Here is an 18,072-nt window from a genome sequence, read left to right as displayed (position 1 = left end):
TTCCTATATTCCTCCCAAGTGGCCTGTCCCCCTTTCCACTTTCTGTATACTTCCTTCTTCTGGTTGAGTTTTGCCARGWGCTCCYKGCTCAKCCRTGCAGGTCTCCTGCCTCCTTTGCTTGACTTCCTACTCATAGGGATGCACCGCTCTTGAGCCTGGAGGAAGTGATAATAAACCCTCCTAACTCCTGAAACAAAATACTTCCTCTTCTGCAATAAATGTTCAGACATTTGCAAGTCCTTAAACAAGTAGCTTGGAAAGCTGCACAAAAGAAAAAGAAAAACATGGTCTAGATATAACTGTACCTTGGCACAGAAATATCAGTTAGCCCACTTTCAGGCAGCATTGCTACCCAAAACTGTAATTGCTATTTCGAGACAAGATAGCAACAAAACCTGATAAGTAAAATGAAGTCAGTCATTGTTTGCACCACTTCAAGGTTGATACCCTTTTTGATTTTTATTTTTTGAGATTAGTTCTTTTATGATCAATGTTACTCTTTGCATTAGGGAGCAAAATTTGCTCCTTCATAGATTAAAATATTGCATGTGAAGAAGCAGAGGGGAGTAGCTCTAAAAAGTCATGTTGTTCTTTATGATTTAAACAGAAGCTTGAGAAACCAGTCTTTCTCCATTGTGGTTGATGAGGCTGTTCAGATTTCTAGCTATTTGATGATCTGGTCCTGAAAGTGAAAAGGAAACAGCTGAATACAGAGAAGCTGGAGATTGTAAGTAAACTTTGTGGTTCCTTGAAGCACAGTTTCAGCCATTTCAAGCTACTGATAAAATATGACCATATCTGTAGAAACAATCTGTGTGTGGTCCTTCAGTCAATACCATCAAATCTGCTGCCAGTTAATAGGATCAGCTGGCAGAGGGATGTCTACAAAGGAGAAACATGAGAGAAGTAACACACATTAAGTGAATATGGCAAATGGAAACTGAAAAATATTTGACTGTTAAAATTAATGTCATGAGGAATAAGGCATTTCAAAGACATTGCTTTTTGTTGGCTCACCTGCTTTCTTCCTTTATCAAAATTGATCACACAATAACATGAGCAATATGATACTATCATGGCATTAGATTTAATAACAAAAAGGGATTTTGAACACAGTGGTTCAATTAGCCTTGAGAAAATGACTAGATAAGTGAAATATACTGAAACTGAATAGTACATTAACATAAATATTTTGTGCTTTTTCTAGATGGAGTTAGAGAGCCATTGTTTGAAGGGTGACATCAATATTCAAGGAGGATTGAAATCTGAGATTTTACAACTGCAAAGATAGTTTTTCTGATAATAAGAAAAGTCAGAGTTAGCTAAACTGAAAAAGGGAACCATATGAAGTTGTTCTGAAAGGAGAATGGTCATTACTTCTGGTGTTCCTTCTCAAAGTAGTCTACTACTTCCAGGCCTTACTGAGAGTGGATATCAGTACAAGAAGTTGCAGATTAGTTCACCTACTTGGAAAGGCATATTAAGATTAATACATTGACTGTGTGATAGAAAGTAGGTATTACCAGTATGGAGTATAAGCTAGATCCTCAGCTTCTCTGACTAGAGAGACAAATGGGAATGAGGGGAGCAGCTCGTAAGGGTCTGTTTCTCATCTTATTTTTCTTTACAAAATGCGTCACTTACTTACAAAAGGATAAGGGCTGAATAAGGTGTTACTAATTGCCCAGTCATTTCAAAGCTTGTAAACATGTAGTGAAAATGACTTTAAGAAAATCTAATTTTGAATCAAAAATTGACAACTCATATTAAAATGTTTGAATGGGCAACACTTGTGAGGCAACATTTGTAAGACTGTATTCTAGATGACACAGCTGGTAAAAAGAAGAATGCTTTTCTGTGTTCGAAAAGAGGCACATGCCTTCAAGTCTGGAACAGAACCAACACATTTCAAGCAAAGTACAGATTGTTCAGAGTTGAAGGAATGATGTTAATCAAGTTAAACAGCTTGAGAGACGAGGATAACTAGCATTTGTGGACAAGGAGCAGATACGGTTTACAGAAAAAAGCAAAACAGCAGTCCTAATTTGTAACTTCAACATAGTAAGCCAAGTGGAACCACAGAATGTAATAACTTATACAAAATATTTATCCAGAACTGAACTCCAAAACTCTAGGTCTTGCAGGCAAAGACATTTCTGCATAACTCTATTATGGTATTTTCCATAAAATACCATGATGACTGATGAATAGTTATCATATCCTCAGAGAATAATTCCATTGAGCAAGATTATATGAGCTTGTGGAACTGAAGTCAGTGAAATTAGCCTGAAGTAAAAACAAAGAGGGATTCCCATCTAACATTATAACTTTTGGGCACAACTCATAAACTACTTGTTTATTGCTGTAAACAGCAATAATGACTATAAAATTAAACAAATCATCATATCTTTAATCCATTTTCTCCTTAAATGTTCCAGGGCTGAACAATCAAAAATACAATACCAGTTGTTCTACAGGCAGTGGTAGCAACAGATTCTGGTTCCTACTGTCCTACATCTCCTGCACATCTCCATCCACACCCAATACCACTAAGTCTCATGTCTTGTCTCCTCGGGTGGTCCGAGCTCCTTCACATGCACCTTCACACTCACATGCATTTAGCTAAGTAAGTACCAGCATAGCTAGTACTAATTCAAAGTTACACATGCTAACTGGTCTGCTGCTCCCCCTTCAAATATATATTGGACAGAATTAAAACATCCTTTTCTTCAGTGGTATCAGTAATTTGGATCTTGCTTCTCTACCCAACCACTGATTTTCATCACAATGGTTAGAACTTAAAATTTTTGAATATACTATCCACTGTCAATTTTGGCTGAAATCAACCTATTATTTTAAATGTTATATAAGGGGGAATAAATGGGCTAACAAAGAGACAATATCTCTCTCTTGTTTTGTTAGGGAACCTGACTGAGAAGTTATCACAAAAATATTCTAGGGCATCTCACACTCTTTCCTGTTATACCTCATCATCTCTGATCCTACCTGCAGCTCACCACCAGAGCAAAAGACATCCAACAAACTTGAGACATGTTTTGCTATCTACCTGATGTATTTACCATACGTGAACAGTTTCCACATCTGTATCCCAAGCACTATACTTACCCTTCAAAATAATTTTTTGTTGCTAAGGTAAGGGCAGAGACTGGAAGCTAGATAGCATTAACTGTTATTTATAAATTGCTCATCTAGCAAAGCACTTCATTACCAACTGAACAGCTAAGACACGTGATAAAACCCAAAAGTTGTTGAGGGCCAAAAGCTGAAACACCTTCTGAGATCAAGATTCAGATATACAGAATGTTTTACTGACAAAGCAAAGATGGGTCTTGGCCTCTCAGGGTACTCTGTAATAAAGAAAATGAAGAGGGAGCACCAGCTGGAGGTAAAATTTCCAAAGCAAAAGGAAGTACAGTAACATTTACAGATTTTTATAGGTTTTTTTTTTAGTATTTTCTGATAATGTTATTTTTCCTGTTAGCCTGAGACATCAGTATGGCCTGAACATAAATACTAAGTGATAAATGGAGTTTGGTAACAGTATTTTGAAGGAGGGAAAGTAAACTATAATGGTAGAGGGCTCAATAAAGGACAGTAGCATGGAGAAAAGCTCAAAAGTACTTGTGGAAAAAGGATGTGAAAGGGTGTGAAATGAAATGACACAGAATGAACAAAAGATGACTGAGAGTACCTAGACAGAGGCAGGGCTTCCCAGAGCTCTGAATACAAAGATATGTTGTCTGACCATTTCCGTATCACGGGAGTCAGCGTGCCCACCTTGTACTACTGGCAACGGTAAGGAGCAGTGGATCTTCTCTTCAGCACATTGCCACCAGACAGGTACTTCACTGCTTAACTGCAGATACAAGTTCCTCTCATACACTAGAGAGAAATCTTTTTGTTAGGAAAAGGAGACTTTTGCTGCCAGAGCTGTTGCATCTCTTTTATCCCTACATACACATCTCAACATTTTAGTGAAAAGGCAGATGCCATAAAAGTGCAGCTGTGTGGGCCATGTTGCTCAATTTTACRGAGTCTGCAACAACTCAAATAGTGTTGCTCCCCTACTGAAGCTACAGAGAACTAAAATCAACCAATATGATTCTCTTTCAGTCAAGGCTTTTAGTGTGCTGTTCAGGTTGGAGATGTTAAGAGGTGAAACAGCACATGAAGAAGAGAAGGGAGAGAGCACATGCAATAAAGCAAGGAAGAAGAGCAACAGCTGAAACTCTTAACCAGCTTTGAAAAGAGAACATAAATTTAAATGAGTCTTTTGTCAAAGGGGCTCCACAGTTCAGCAAAATTTGTGCAAAGAACACCGACTACCTACTGACTATCTGATCAGAGGGAGCTCCATTTATTGTTAATCAAGAGCTTGTCAGAGGGCTCTAATGTGCAACTGACCTCACCGGAAAGTAGGTGTAAAGTAGGTCAGACTCCCCCCATGAGTTTTAAGAGTCCCTATACCAATTTGCTTAGGAGCAAACATTTAAAAGCAGGTGAGAGGTATCCTATCCTTGATGCTTTGACTTGGACAACCACTATCAAAATCCATTTGTCTGGAAAAGTGCCTTATATACTCCACTTTAATCTAACAGGTCAGACTCAGGTAGTCCTCATGAGAAATGAGACCCAGTTGTTTTGAACTAACTTGAGTAATATCCAAAATAATCAATGTAATCCCCTATTTTATCCTCAGCTTGGTTGTTCTGAAGACTAGAATACAAAAACCGCAGAAACATTACTTCTACACATCACCTTCTGTGCGCTGTTGTCTGCCCCTCAGTGCAGGTGCCAGCATTTCCCAGAGCAGCTCTACAGGACAATTCTGCTGCAAAAGGGGACCAGCGCTCCAAAAAGCCACCTCACAAAAGGGAGGCTCTGCAGCCCTTCACACTACAGAGCAGCATTCAGTATTTTCTTAGGGGAGATAAGGGAAGATGCGTAACAGTCGTGTTCTCATCAAGAATCTTATCTACCTTTTGTGAAGTGTTACAGGTTATGACTCAACTGCTTGAATATCTCTGAGGCAAATACAGACTGGTTTTCCGATCACTTTGTGTCCTGGCCATAAACTAAGGGGAGAGGATTCTGTCCATAAACCAAAATCTATTCATTTAGTTTCTGTCTGAAGGATAGAAATGAGACCCTGAAAATGATATTTTTCACTGTCTACAGGATACACCTGTAGTTTCCATACTTCAAATAGCATAAGTTTTGTTTGCATTTAGTCTTTGTAGCTTTTTAAAAGGCCAGCAAACCACAGATGTGCCCCATATGAACTGTGAAAAATGTAGCTGTGAGGCGTGAGTTTAACCTCGAAGAAAATTTGGCACAGCCCACAGGATGTTACACTGGATCAAGCCACAAACCAATATAATATCCAAAATGCTATGAGGGTCACAGTTGTGTTTGTTGGAACAAAAACAATCAGCCATCTGATTTCTGTTGGGAACTGACAACCTGATTCTGACATTCTTAATACAAATAATGTTTTATTTGGTAGAACAATACTCCTGAATTCAAGCATGTAATTGGGGTCCCAGAAAACACGAGGCTAGATCTTCTGCAAATACAGTGTAGCTCCAGTGACTACAAACAAGCAAAAATCTTTCAGGCACAGACACTGACAGTGGAAATGAGACTTGGAAGAAAAGAGGAGACATAAAGGTAAGTGATGAACATAGACCCTGATGTTTAAACAAGAAGCACACTTTGCTCATTAATACGGACTCTTACTTTCTGCACAATGTTATTTTTTGTTCAACACCATTTCTGTTTAAAAAGGTATTTCAGCATATATGCTGCATATTAGCTGCTGGAGAACACTGAGCTGACACCAAGTATATGCCTGCTACTGATGGCGAAGGAACAAATTATGAGTTTCAAAAAATGTTTTAAATAAAAGACTAATTCTTATTGGGAAAGAGGTCGATCAAAATAAGTTTTCAAACAAATTAGAAAATTAAGTGAACAACAAGGTGAGCAATATATTCAAAATCAGCTGAAAGTCAGAAAGAGTTTATGAAAGATTGATTAGTACTCCTAACAAAATTAGATACTATGATATCATTCAATACAATGGCAAAAACAATGAAGAAAAATGAGGACAAAGTTGTAATATTTTAGATTCAGATTCTATCCACAATTTTTTTTCAAAAATATACACTTTCTCAGTTTGTCCTAAATGTCCATATCTCACAATCTTCATGCAACATAACAATGGGTTTTTGGTAACTAAGTTCCTGATTTTAATATATATTCTTACTTCTTTTACAAAAATAGAGATAGAGAACTATGGCCCATGACATCATTTCATATGCTCTGCAGCCCTATCATTTTTTTCAGCATTAATATTGGGTAACTTTAATATATGGGCTGCCAAAGGAGTTTGAAAGACATATACGTTCTCTAGCGATTAATAGGTTGCTAACCCCTGCTTTAGATTATGCAYTGAATTGCATTATGAATTTCTGTGATTCCTAGTCTTTCACTATTTGAATTTCTTTCAACCTAGCTGTAAGAAATATAGTCTATTCAGGTTCACTCTCTGACTGTCTGGCATTATCAGAGCATTGCAATGTAAGGGTTACAAACACTTCAAGAAGTTGATTTAATCCAGCCAAAATATATGGTTGTTTTGAATATTTTTTTCTTCTTTTTGGGAAGGACTGCAATAGATTATTTGTGGAGACAGTGGAGTCTTCATCATGAGAAATCTTTAAGAACAGGCTAGGCACATACGTCAGAATCACAGAATCACAGAATCACAGAATCACTGAGGTTGGAAGGGACCTCTGGAGATCATCTAGTCCAACCCCCCTGCTCAGCAGGGTCACCTAGAGCACATTGCACAGGATTGCATCCAGGCGCGTTTTGAATATCTCCAGAGAAGGAGACTCCACCACCTCTCTGGGCAACCTCTTCCAGTGCTCTGTCACCCTCACAGTGAAAAAGTTTTTCCTCATGTTAAGATGGAAGTGTCTGTGTTTCAGTTTGTGCCCATTGCCAATCACAGAAGATTTTAATTTGTAAGGGACCTCTGAAAGCCATCTAGCTCAACCCCCTGTTCACAGGAGGTCTAACTTCAGCTTTAGATCAGATTGATCAGGGTCTTGACTAGCCCGACGGTGAATATCTCCAAGGTCAGGGAAGTGACAGTCTCTCTGGACAACCTGTTCCAGTGTTTAACAACTTCCACTGTGGAAAAAATTCAGATGAAACTCTTGTTCTTATCCTTGACTTGAGTGCTGTTGTACTTTATATTAGAATAAGACCAATAATGGGCCGTTTATCATGTACATGGACCTGAGCCTCTTTAATTATATTTTAAACTTTATCAAGTTCTCCTTTAAAAACACTTGTTCCTGTAATAGCTCCCCGTCTTAACATTCACTCCCTAACAGGTCTTAGACCTTAGAAAGACTTCAGAGGGCTTTAAATTCAATCCCCAGCAGTACATAGCAAAAAGATTTGCTCTCATGCAAAGCATAGATGAGTCACAGCAAGTTTTTATCAGTGGCAGTTCTCCCTGTGCTGAAGGTCTTTAAAGTCATCAGTTTTTCTAAATTGTGCTGGCAGATTTTTTTTCTTTTTTTTCTTTTGTCTAACTTATGGTGCACAATAATCTGGGAGTTGACAGTGTGGTAAGAGTGCTTTTAAAAGGATAACTAGGGAATGAGAAAATGATTTTGAGTTTTCTGAGTGTTTCTTCAATGCCTCATTTTTAACTGATGGAGTGATTCTGGAGTGGTCTCCAACAGCAGATACTGATACTGCAAGTATTAGTTCTGAAGACAGCATTTTACTGCTGCACAGGTTTTCAATTTAGTCTCCCAACTTTTGCTAGATTTGGAGACAACTCTTGAAGGAAACAGGACAACGAAGGACAAAGTCCTTGGAGACATTTCCAAGGATCCTAGGGGACTGAGATCTTTGCTGAGGTATCCGATTACCTTATATGATCCCCTTCAAAGCTGTTAGAGAGGCATGAGTTTACCAAGGGGAAGAAAGGAAGCAGAGAGGGAAAGGGTTAAGCAACTTAATGCATATCTTCCCATCCCCAGAACAACCGCCCAATTTAATTCACTTCACACTCCAGAGGCTGAATTGTAGCAGGAGAGTCTGAAATGATTTGCACCAAGTGCCTATTTATTTAGACACGCACCTGTGACAGTTCACAGGCATTGCCTACTTTCTGCTCTTGCCGCAGCATCCTCAGGGCTGTCATGGCCTCATGCACTATTCTGCCTTCTGGATGGGGGAGCAGGACTGATATGTGTTCCTACAGTACAGGGACCTCTGATCCTACAGCTGACAATAAGCTACCACCTCCACACAGTTACATTGTGGGCTACGAATGTTGTGTTAGTTCATGGGGTTTTCCAACCTTTGTATAAAAGAGAGTGACTAGATGACCAATCAGTTGGGATGCTAGCTCAAACCTGTCTCCAATTATTTTTCACAGAAAATCACAGAAAACAAAGACTGAAAAGAATCTGGAGAAGTCCCCCAGCTCATCGCTCTGCCTAACAGAGGATCCACGGCTGTGGCTGTCCAAGAGCTGCAATCCACAACGAACATTGATGGCTCTTTTGGATCAAAGATCTGCTGAAAATGCCTGTGCCTCCTTTGTGGCCTGCATACTTTGCTTTACTTTGCTTGGAAAACAGGTCAGGAAAAAGGAAGAAGAGGATGATTATTTTTTCTTGAGATGGAGCCAGGGCATAGGAAGGGCTCACATTCAGACTTAGGAGTTCAGAAACACTCCTGTGTCCTGCAGTGTAGACCATTTTAGACTGTATAACCAATTCTTCAGATTGTCCAGTCAGAGAGATGTGACACCTCCACAGGCAATCTATTCCTATACTTTACCCTGCTTAGCATCAAAAAATATTTCTTGATGTCTATCTCTAAATCTCTGTTACTTAAATTTAAGACTATGATATCTTATATCTTACCAGCAGCAAGTAAGTAGTCATAATTTACTTTCCTTTTTGCAGCTGCCTTATATTTGGAGGTCCTTATTTTTTTTCTCAGTCTTTTTTAGACTAAAGAAATTTCCTAAAGTCTTTCTTCTAAACGCACATTTGTTCAGCCTCTGACCAGCTCTTTCCTGATCTCTTTGCATCCGACCATTGTTTGATGGACGCACGGTCTTCAAGAAGAAGCAGCTGCCTCATTAAAGGCTACAGTCACGGTTCACCTTCCTTTCTGTCTGGTTATGACATCTGAAAGCTCAATGACCATGGGAACAGGATAATTCCTCACTACACTTAGCCACCTAAAGAGGGCTAAGCAGTTTCTTCTTATTGTTTGCAGAAAGGTTTGAATCATTTTTTTCTTAATGAAACCTGCTTTGAGTTAAAGCAGAAAATATTATACATTTATATATATATAAATATATATATACACCAAATCTCTGGTCATTTTCCATTGAATCAGAACAGCTATTCAGGCATAGCATTTTTGCACTCCCCTACATAATCATTAGTTAACCAAATCTCTCCTCAGGCCTGAACTCTGGACATCAGCCATCAGCTGGCATGCAACAGCATAACTGCACATTTGAGACACTGTATGTTCCTGTTTTCATCCAATTTTCATAAAAAGCTTTTTCTGTGAAGGTTTTTCCCTTAGTTAACTGTACTTAAAATTTACTCTTTTCCATTCTTTGTACTGCCTGGATCCCGCTGGGTCCTTTTGGTCTAAATAAGGGTGGCCATTTTAACCTGTTATATTCAGCATTGAAAGGATTCCAAAGCAAGTGGAAACCCTTCTTTCTTGGGACAAGATGCTTGGGAGGTATTGCTGGCTGAAGACCAGGACCTGCTGCCTCTCCTCAGAGCATGATCCACAGTGTCCTCCCAGTGTGAAGGAAGCAATCCAAAGGGAGCAGCTCCACAGCACCAGCAGGAAGCACCTGATTGCCCGGGTCTTGTGTCTGAGAGGCAGCAACTCATGCTGAGCTCCTGCAGGCATCCTGAATGCAACCGCTTTCTCCCCCAAAAGTAAGAAAATAGGCCTAAATTCAAATAGAGAGGGTGTAGAATATTGTGTTTCAGTCTGCATGTGGATCATGCTGACAGGAAAGTGTCAGATGTACAGATTCAGTGAGTGAATCTACCCTCTCATTTATACTGGTGCAAATTAGACAGAACTCCTTTGAAGTTAATAGCACAATACCTATATAAAACATCAATATAAGGCACACAAACTGACCCCAGTGAAATAAATCCTGAGTCCCATCAGCAAAAGCCAGGTCAGAGTGACACCCATCAGCACTGAGGAGAAAAGAGACCCTACAGAGAGGTTTTCTCAGCTGATGCATTCTGAGATGCTACAAGGAGCAGAGCAAGATCATTATACAGAAGTGTGTGGGGATTTCTATTTTTCTGCAATCACGGGCTGCAAAGATGGTTCAAATTCACTCAGTTTTGCATATGCTTTGCTTGAAAGCATGCATATAGAGCACATATTGACTAGTTTTTATTTCCAGTCACCAAATTTACCAATTATGACAAAAACTGTCCGAACTACCCAGCATTTTCCACAGAAATATCTCCTATGAGTATAATGGCAAAACTTCCTGTAAGAGCTGCATCAGCTGCCAGATTATGACAATGTTAGAAGAAGACAATAGAAATCTATATTTATGAACCATAAAACACAAATGCTACAGAGCTAATTTTGAGGACCAGGGCATAAGGGGGAAAAAGGAAGGGAGAGAGCACATCCTGAAGTTGAAGGAGGTACAAAATGCATATATTTGGGGCTTGAAATGCAAGAAGAGTTGGGAGACCTCTAGAGGCAAATTCACGCCAGGCTGATATGAGTCCCTTGGGTTGTCCCTCCACAATTTAGGGTGTGCTCCCTGGTGGTTTCCACCCTGACTTGTTCACAGCAGGACACAGAGTAGTTGTAGTTCAGGAGTCAGAAATCATCTTCGTGAAGAGAAAAAGCCTTTGGCCCATAAACAACTAAGCTTCTCTCTTTTAATTCCTATCTTTCCCAAGAGCTTCTCCTACATTGCTAGCACACTCTTTCTTTCTGACCTCAAGCAGCTCCAAAGAACATTAGGAGGAGAGGAGGGCATAAAGAGAACCGGATACAAAAGAATTCAAATACAATGACAAAGACATGTTAGAGAGATCTTATATGAATGGTGATGAAAATGAAAGGTTATGGGTCTTTCAACTCATGAATGCCAAATTGGAAAAAAATAAACTTTTATTTTAAAAAATTTACCAAATCCTATCAATGATCTCTTACTGCAGGTCTGGATTAGGATCTTCAGAATGGCAAGCCAAAGCTGATGAGAAAATGAAGAGGAAGCTACTACATTCAGCATGTTCAGTGTGAAACAGCCTTTAACCAGCTAATGCGTAAATATAAAAGAATGGGATGATTTCTAAATCATTGCTTATCGGGGATCTTAAGTGTTACAGGGAAATGCACCCAGATACTCAGATTCCACAGTCCTGAGCCTTCTGCTGAAAGGAGTGGTACTGCCTTTTCTTCCAAGACCATAAAACCTTTAGGAGGAAGACGTACATCCAAGGCGTGAGAGTCATGTGTTAGGTTCTTACCTTTTCCTGGGAACTTTCAAAACTGTATCTCCCATCTCTTTTATTATCTGCTCAGGAATCCTTAAATCAAGAAGCAACCTAATTCCTAGAATAACAGGCAGTGATGGGAAAACTTGCTTTCTGGTCCATGTTCTAAGGAATAAATGGCATTTTAAAATGTATCAATCATTTACAGAAGCAATGATACATTTCCAGGCAATAGTAACTACAGGGAGCAGAACCTAGAAAGAACCTGATTTTTGAAGCAATTTGCTTTTTAGAGCACTTGATACATTCACCATCCAGCTACAGTCTGCTATGATTGCAGACAGTATTGCAATTAATGCTCAGACTTTCAGCTAATCAGAACCCAGATGTTTTATGAAAATGTTGAACAGCCCATTAATGGCCAGCATGCAAAATGCTGTTTAAGTAGTTTGCTAAGCATTATCTAGTAACTCCCTGACAGCAGCAAGAAGAGTATGTCATTCTCCAGAGGCAACAGAAAAACATCTTTTATAGGAATTTACATGCTGCAGAAATTTGGCAGTGTGGAGTAAAAGAGACTGGTTTTATAAACAGAAGATAGATGTTCTCCCAAATTTGGCAAAAGGGGAGGTAAAGATGCTTTCAGGAAAAAAATGAAAAAATGAAAAGGAGATAAATAGTTGTAAAAAGTATATTCGGTGGTCTAAAGTTAAAGTTGCCCAGAGAACTATACACATTTCTAAACTTTGAGGCAGCTGACCATATGCAATAATGTTATAATATTTGACTCCAGTTTGCTATATAAATATTCTATATCCTGTGTCCTGCTAGTAAAGCAGTGATGATGAGCAGCAGGGAGGAAGATTTATGGTGTTTTTGAGCCCAGGGCTGGAGAGCAGGGGAGTCCCAAGAAGTGACTAATATGCTGAGCCTGGACAGCCTTCTGCACTGAGGCAGGTGGCAAGGGAGATGGACTTCAAGCAGGAACGCACAAAGGGAGACCCTGGCCTGAGCACAGGGTAGGTCTGAAGCCAAGATGGCAAAGTGACACAATGAAAGATTTCTTCTGGGCTCCAAGGGGGCTGCTGCGGTTTGGTTAGTCCCGGGAGGCAGTGAATGCTGCTAGACTGCAAAGAGGGACTGGAGGAAAGGACCCAACCTTCAAGGACACAACTGGTCCCAAGGAGCTTTCTGTTTAATGTCTCACCCAGAGCATCAATATTTACCCTACTTGAAGGGGAAGCTTATTTTACTTCAGGCTTTTTCGACCTAGCAAAAAGATAGTAATTGGAAGCCTTTTGGTGTCATTTGGGCATCTGTAACTCAAGAAGGGAGAAGACAGTGTTTTCACAAGGTGCTGGCAGAGTCAGGTCCTGCCACACTTTGAAACACATGAGTCTCAGATATAGGTGAGAGTCATCTCCTGCTGTTGAAAAATCAAGAGAGTAAAGCAGACACAACATTATCGGAAACTTTACAGAACCCTGGGTAAGAAAATAACTAGGACAACAAGGAAGGCAAATTCTGTTCTCCTTTGCAGCACCACTATGGCCATGAGCACTGAATGACAAAGAGTGAGGAAGCAGCATGGAAAAAGGAGAGCAGAGAAAGCTTATGTACATCCAGGATGGAGCACGCACAGGCACTGTAAGGATGCCCAGTTTGGTTAGCACACAGGCAGTGAGAAAGGATAGAATGTGCTTGCTTCAGATGATATCTTCAGTGAATTTACTGCTAACCTATTAAAATCCTTTCTGTAGCATGCAAGAATGGAGATTCTTTCCATTCTTCCATGGAGGTTTATAGTTTATTCAATATTAATTCTTTTTTTCAGAAGGACAAGTAAATCTCTGACATCTGTGCAGATCATAAGTTTCAACTCCTTTCTCCAAAGCAGGAGAAACTCCTGTCCTATTCTCTGGGCAACTTTAACTTTAGACCTCTGAATGTGCTTTTTACAATGATTTATCTCCTTTTTGTTTCTTTTCTTTTTTTTTTTTTCCTGAAACAATACTTATCTCCTCTGCTGCCAAATTTGGGAGAACATCTGTCTTCTGTTTATAAAAACAGTTTGCCCAGGACAGGAGTTCTGATCAGTGGAACAGTCACAATAGCTGAACACTACCAAATCAATGTATTTTTCCCAGGAGCATAATTTTAACTGAAACTCTTTCCCAGCTGCCCAGAAAACTCAGCTTAAGGCAAAGCTGAATAGGTACTCAGCTAGCAAGGAAAGTGTCAACACAAATAATTAAGGAATAGCAAAGGGTCTGGGATCTGAAAGCATAGTGTGAATACAGAGTGTGCTGTCAGTTCTATCTATAAAAACTGTCTAGATGCCATTAACTTGAAAAGCAAAACTGCGGTCTTAGTCATGAGAGTACTAACGCAATACAAAATTGGATAAACTAGCTTTTAAAAATCTATCAGATAGCATGGGTTGTAAGAGGAACACATTAAAAGAGTGCCAGGAGCATTCTTCAGGATTTGACTCTACTGTTAAAGAGGGAGTTTACAAGTATGACATCTGTCATCAAAATGGAGAAAAGGAGGAAGAGAATAAGACGGAACAGAAGGGAAAACATACTACAAATAAGCAAAGAATAACAATCTGTAGCTAGAGATCCCACTATGAAAAACAAGAAAAAAAAAAAGAAATGGATTCTTTATTCTGAAGCTTGTCTAACCTACACAGCTTTTATACAAGCATAGATGGTAGTAATTTGCACATGAACACAGAACAGAAATGAAGTGCCCTGTCACGGAAGCCAACGGGACACCTATGAAGAGAAACTAGTACACAGGAAACTGCAGCAAAAATTCACCATGCACTCACGAATCCAAGCTAGAGCCTTAGTGACAGCTTTAGTGCAGTGAGTGCCTTTGTGCCAGGTCACTTACTGTGCTTTGAAAACAGAGAGAACTATCTTCCCTTTTGCACGGTCTAAATGAGTCTCAGGGGAAATCACTGTGTCTAAAGTAAGAAGTGAATATTCAGCACAATAGCTACTTCAAATGAACTTCCCTGCAAGACAGGCCCAAACAGTCAAATTCCAGGCATCGTCACACATCATCATGTCTCTTAAAAATAAAGAAAAAAAAATGTTTTGATTTTATCCCAAAGTTATGAAGCAACAAAATGATGACTAATGAATTGATTCTGTTCCAAGTGAAGTCAGTGTTAGTTTGGGCATGGGCTTCAGGTGAATCAGGACTGGAGATGGGTTACATAGCTTAGTTTAAGATCTAGCAATAAGTTACAAAAATCATCACTGATACAGTCCCCAAGTTCTACTATATTAAGGAATAAAAGCATCATTTAATTCAATGAAATGAATTTTCATCTAGGACTAGCTCCATATGAATTTTCAAAAATGTTCATTCATTTTGGAATATATACTTCTAAAGCAATATTGTACTGTAAAACATCATGGAAATCTTTGCATTTTGTTAAAGATGGCTGGCTGAGGCACTGTGAACTATATTTTTCTTGATTCATTCAGAAATACAAACACCTGGAATAACCAATACATTCCAAAAACTTGAAAAGAAAGCAAGTCCTGGTGGACTTTGTACTAGGCAAGAATACCTACAATATGGCTAAATTCCACCAGCCTAGAACTTGGGAGGGGAGGCAAGAACAAGATTTCTCTTCTCCCCGCTTTTCCTTTTCAATGAGTTATCAGTATTTGTTTCCTACATCTCTTCTTTTTGTTGCATGTTAGCTAGTAAAGCACACATGCAGTTGATCTGAAAGCTCACCAATGAGTTGGTAAGATATGTCCAGTTTCATATAAAGATCTTCAACTGGCTTTATTCGTCACCCATTTCCTAGAATACAGCAATATCAGTACTCTAAAATACAGCACATTTCCTGCTCAGCATTTCCATATTCCTCAGTTCATTCCTCTATACAGACATAATGAATTAAAAGGAACAGCAGAAGTTACATTCTTGACCTACTGTTCTCAGTAGGGCACCCAAATCTATTTTTAGGTAACTAAATAAAAGTGCCTTGTTTTTCAGAGGTTGTCTACCACTGATGTTAATTGTCATCTTTTACTAAGATATCTTAATTAGATATTTTTGTTTTGCTCCACTAGACTGATGATTATTATGTTTTGGGGCACTTTCTTCCTGCAGAGCACTTAATGGTAACGGTTGGTGGATCAAAAGATAATCTCCTGCTGTGATGGTTGTGAATTCAGAGAAAAAGTTCCTTTCCCACAGTCCATAGAAATGGTCCCCCTATACAAACCTCCAATATCTGGATTTCTGTATCCTCTGAACCRAGCACATTTTTACAGTAAAACAATTCATCTTGATATAATGACATTCCTCTGGATACAAAGATCTCTTGCTGCTGGATAGTAACTACTAAAAAGCAAAAGATAATCCCATAAAGTATGTCCTGCAGTCTGCCCTCCTAAACATTTCTGTATTCTAAATCTTATCCTGCAAAGAAATCAAAATGTAAAGCAAAAGCAGCAAAAAGAGTAGAGTCCTTCACTTTACAGGAAAAAGCTTTCTTGAATCTAGAAGTGAACAGCTGAAAGAACATCTCATCAACAACTTATAGGCTGTGTTGGAAAGTAAAATGAATTTACTGCAACAAGATCAGCCCACCGAAAATCGTGGGCGTACTGTTACTAAATGAGATATATGATACTGTTGATGTGTGACTAAAGTTATTTTGGGAAGAGGAGAACTATACACTGTCTGACTTCCCTTGGAAGGGATTGGAAGGAACTTTTACATTCATTTTCAGGTTTTTAGAAAGAATTGGGTCATCTGAAACATATATCTGATATGCTTTGCTTTGTAAATAACAATGCCTTTAGAAAGAACCAAAATCATAAATGCTTCAGCTTTTCTTTCTGGTTTAATAATTACGGAAATAATAGTAGTTTTAAATACTTTATCTGGATATTGAAAGTTATTGACTAGTTTCCAACTCAGCTTCTAATTCTCAGATCTTGCAGAGATGTGGTTAGCCAATTTCCATGTCTCAACAAGATTCATCAATGCTGAAATCTGGTTAAGTAAACCACTAGCCTGCAAACAGATACAAGCAAAGGGAATTCAGTGAGGTTCCATTCAGACAGATGATGTTCACATGCACAAAGGATCAGGATTTGCATTGGATTTATATGCATTCAGACTGGTCATGTTTTATATAAAATGTGGTCCTTGGAATTCACCATGTTCAAAAGAGAGCATGAAGACTCTAACTTTTGAACTCATACCGTGTCCTCAGACTGGGAGCAGAAACTTTAAGCATGTCTCTCATAAATTTCTGTGATTTGCAGCCCTCTTTGAGGACCTAGCCATCACTGACTACATTTAGTTCGTGTTCACAGTTCAGCTGGTGAGATTTAGCTGGACAACTGTTCCTGGAAGAAAAAAATCAAATAATGGATCAATAATACTGCTGGAATAAAGATGTAGTTGTGTATGTGTGTACGCCTGAGTGGTGTGAAGAGAAGTGAGAGCCACTGGCATACTTGCTGTTTGAATATGAATGATTTTCACACTGCTTTGTAAAATTGCAAGTTAAGTGATAGGAATTGGGCTATGACCAACTTGAAAAGATGGACCTTGTTAAACCCCTATGAGGTGAAGCATAACTCATAACATAACAGTGCTGAAAAACATGCCATATTTTTATTTTTAGCACATGGCTGCAAACAGCAACAGTTGAGAAGAGATTTCAGTTTTAAAAATCCATTAAAACACATCTTAGAGTAAGTTATGGCAGAAGATTTATTTTCCAATTGCAATTTTTTGGCTGAATAAAATAGAAATGTGTAATTTAAGTAAAAAAATTATATTTTTTCAAACTTAATGGTATCTGAAAAAAACCCAAATGTTTATGCCAATTTCTTTAAGAGCCAAGGTCTAAAACTCAAATAGAAAAGACATGGGCCAAGACTAAAATGCATTGGCAAACCTCCGATTGAAAACTTCCAACACTCTTGCTTCTCAATACATGGCAACAGCTAAAATGATTGTTTTGGACTTACCAGGTTGAAAGCTCCTGCATCTCCTCCATTTCTAGTATTTGTTTTTTCCTTTGGAATAAAAATGTGTTCAGAAATGTAACACCAAGGATTATAAAAGACATGAGTAATGGCAAAGAGCTTATGAGCAAAGAGCTTCCATCTGAACATGAGGAAATACTTTTTTTCCATCTGAACATGAGGAAATACTTTTTCACTGTGAGGGTGACAGAGCACTGGCACAGGTTGCCCCGAGAGGTGGTGGAGTCTCCTTCTCTGGAGATATTCAAAASSYGCCTGGAYGCAATCCTGTGCAATGTGCTCTAGGTGACCCTGCTTGAGCAGGGGGGTTGGACTAGATGATCTCCAGAGGTCCCTTCCAACCTCAGCGATTCTGTGATTCTGTGATGATAAGACGTACTAAGGAGAGGGCTGTGGCACAAAGCCATAAAATACATCTAGAATGGGACCAGAAAAAGCAACAGAGAAAACGAGGT

This window comes from Apteryx rowi, unplaced genomic scaffold (genome assembly GCF_003343035.1).
Source record: "Apteryx rowi isolate R43461 unplaced genomic scaffold, aptRow1 scaffold_226, whole genome shotgun sequence".
In the NCBI taxonomy this organism is placed as follows: Eukaryota; Metazoa; Chordata; class Aves; order Apterygiformes; family Apterygidae; genus Apteryx; species Apteryx rowi.
The sequence above is the reverse complement of the archived record's forward strand: the minus strand, read 5'-3'. Positions refer to the sequence as shown.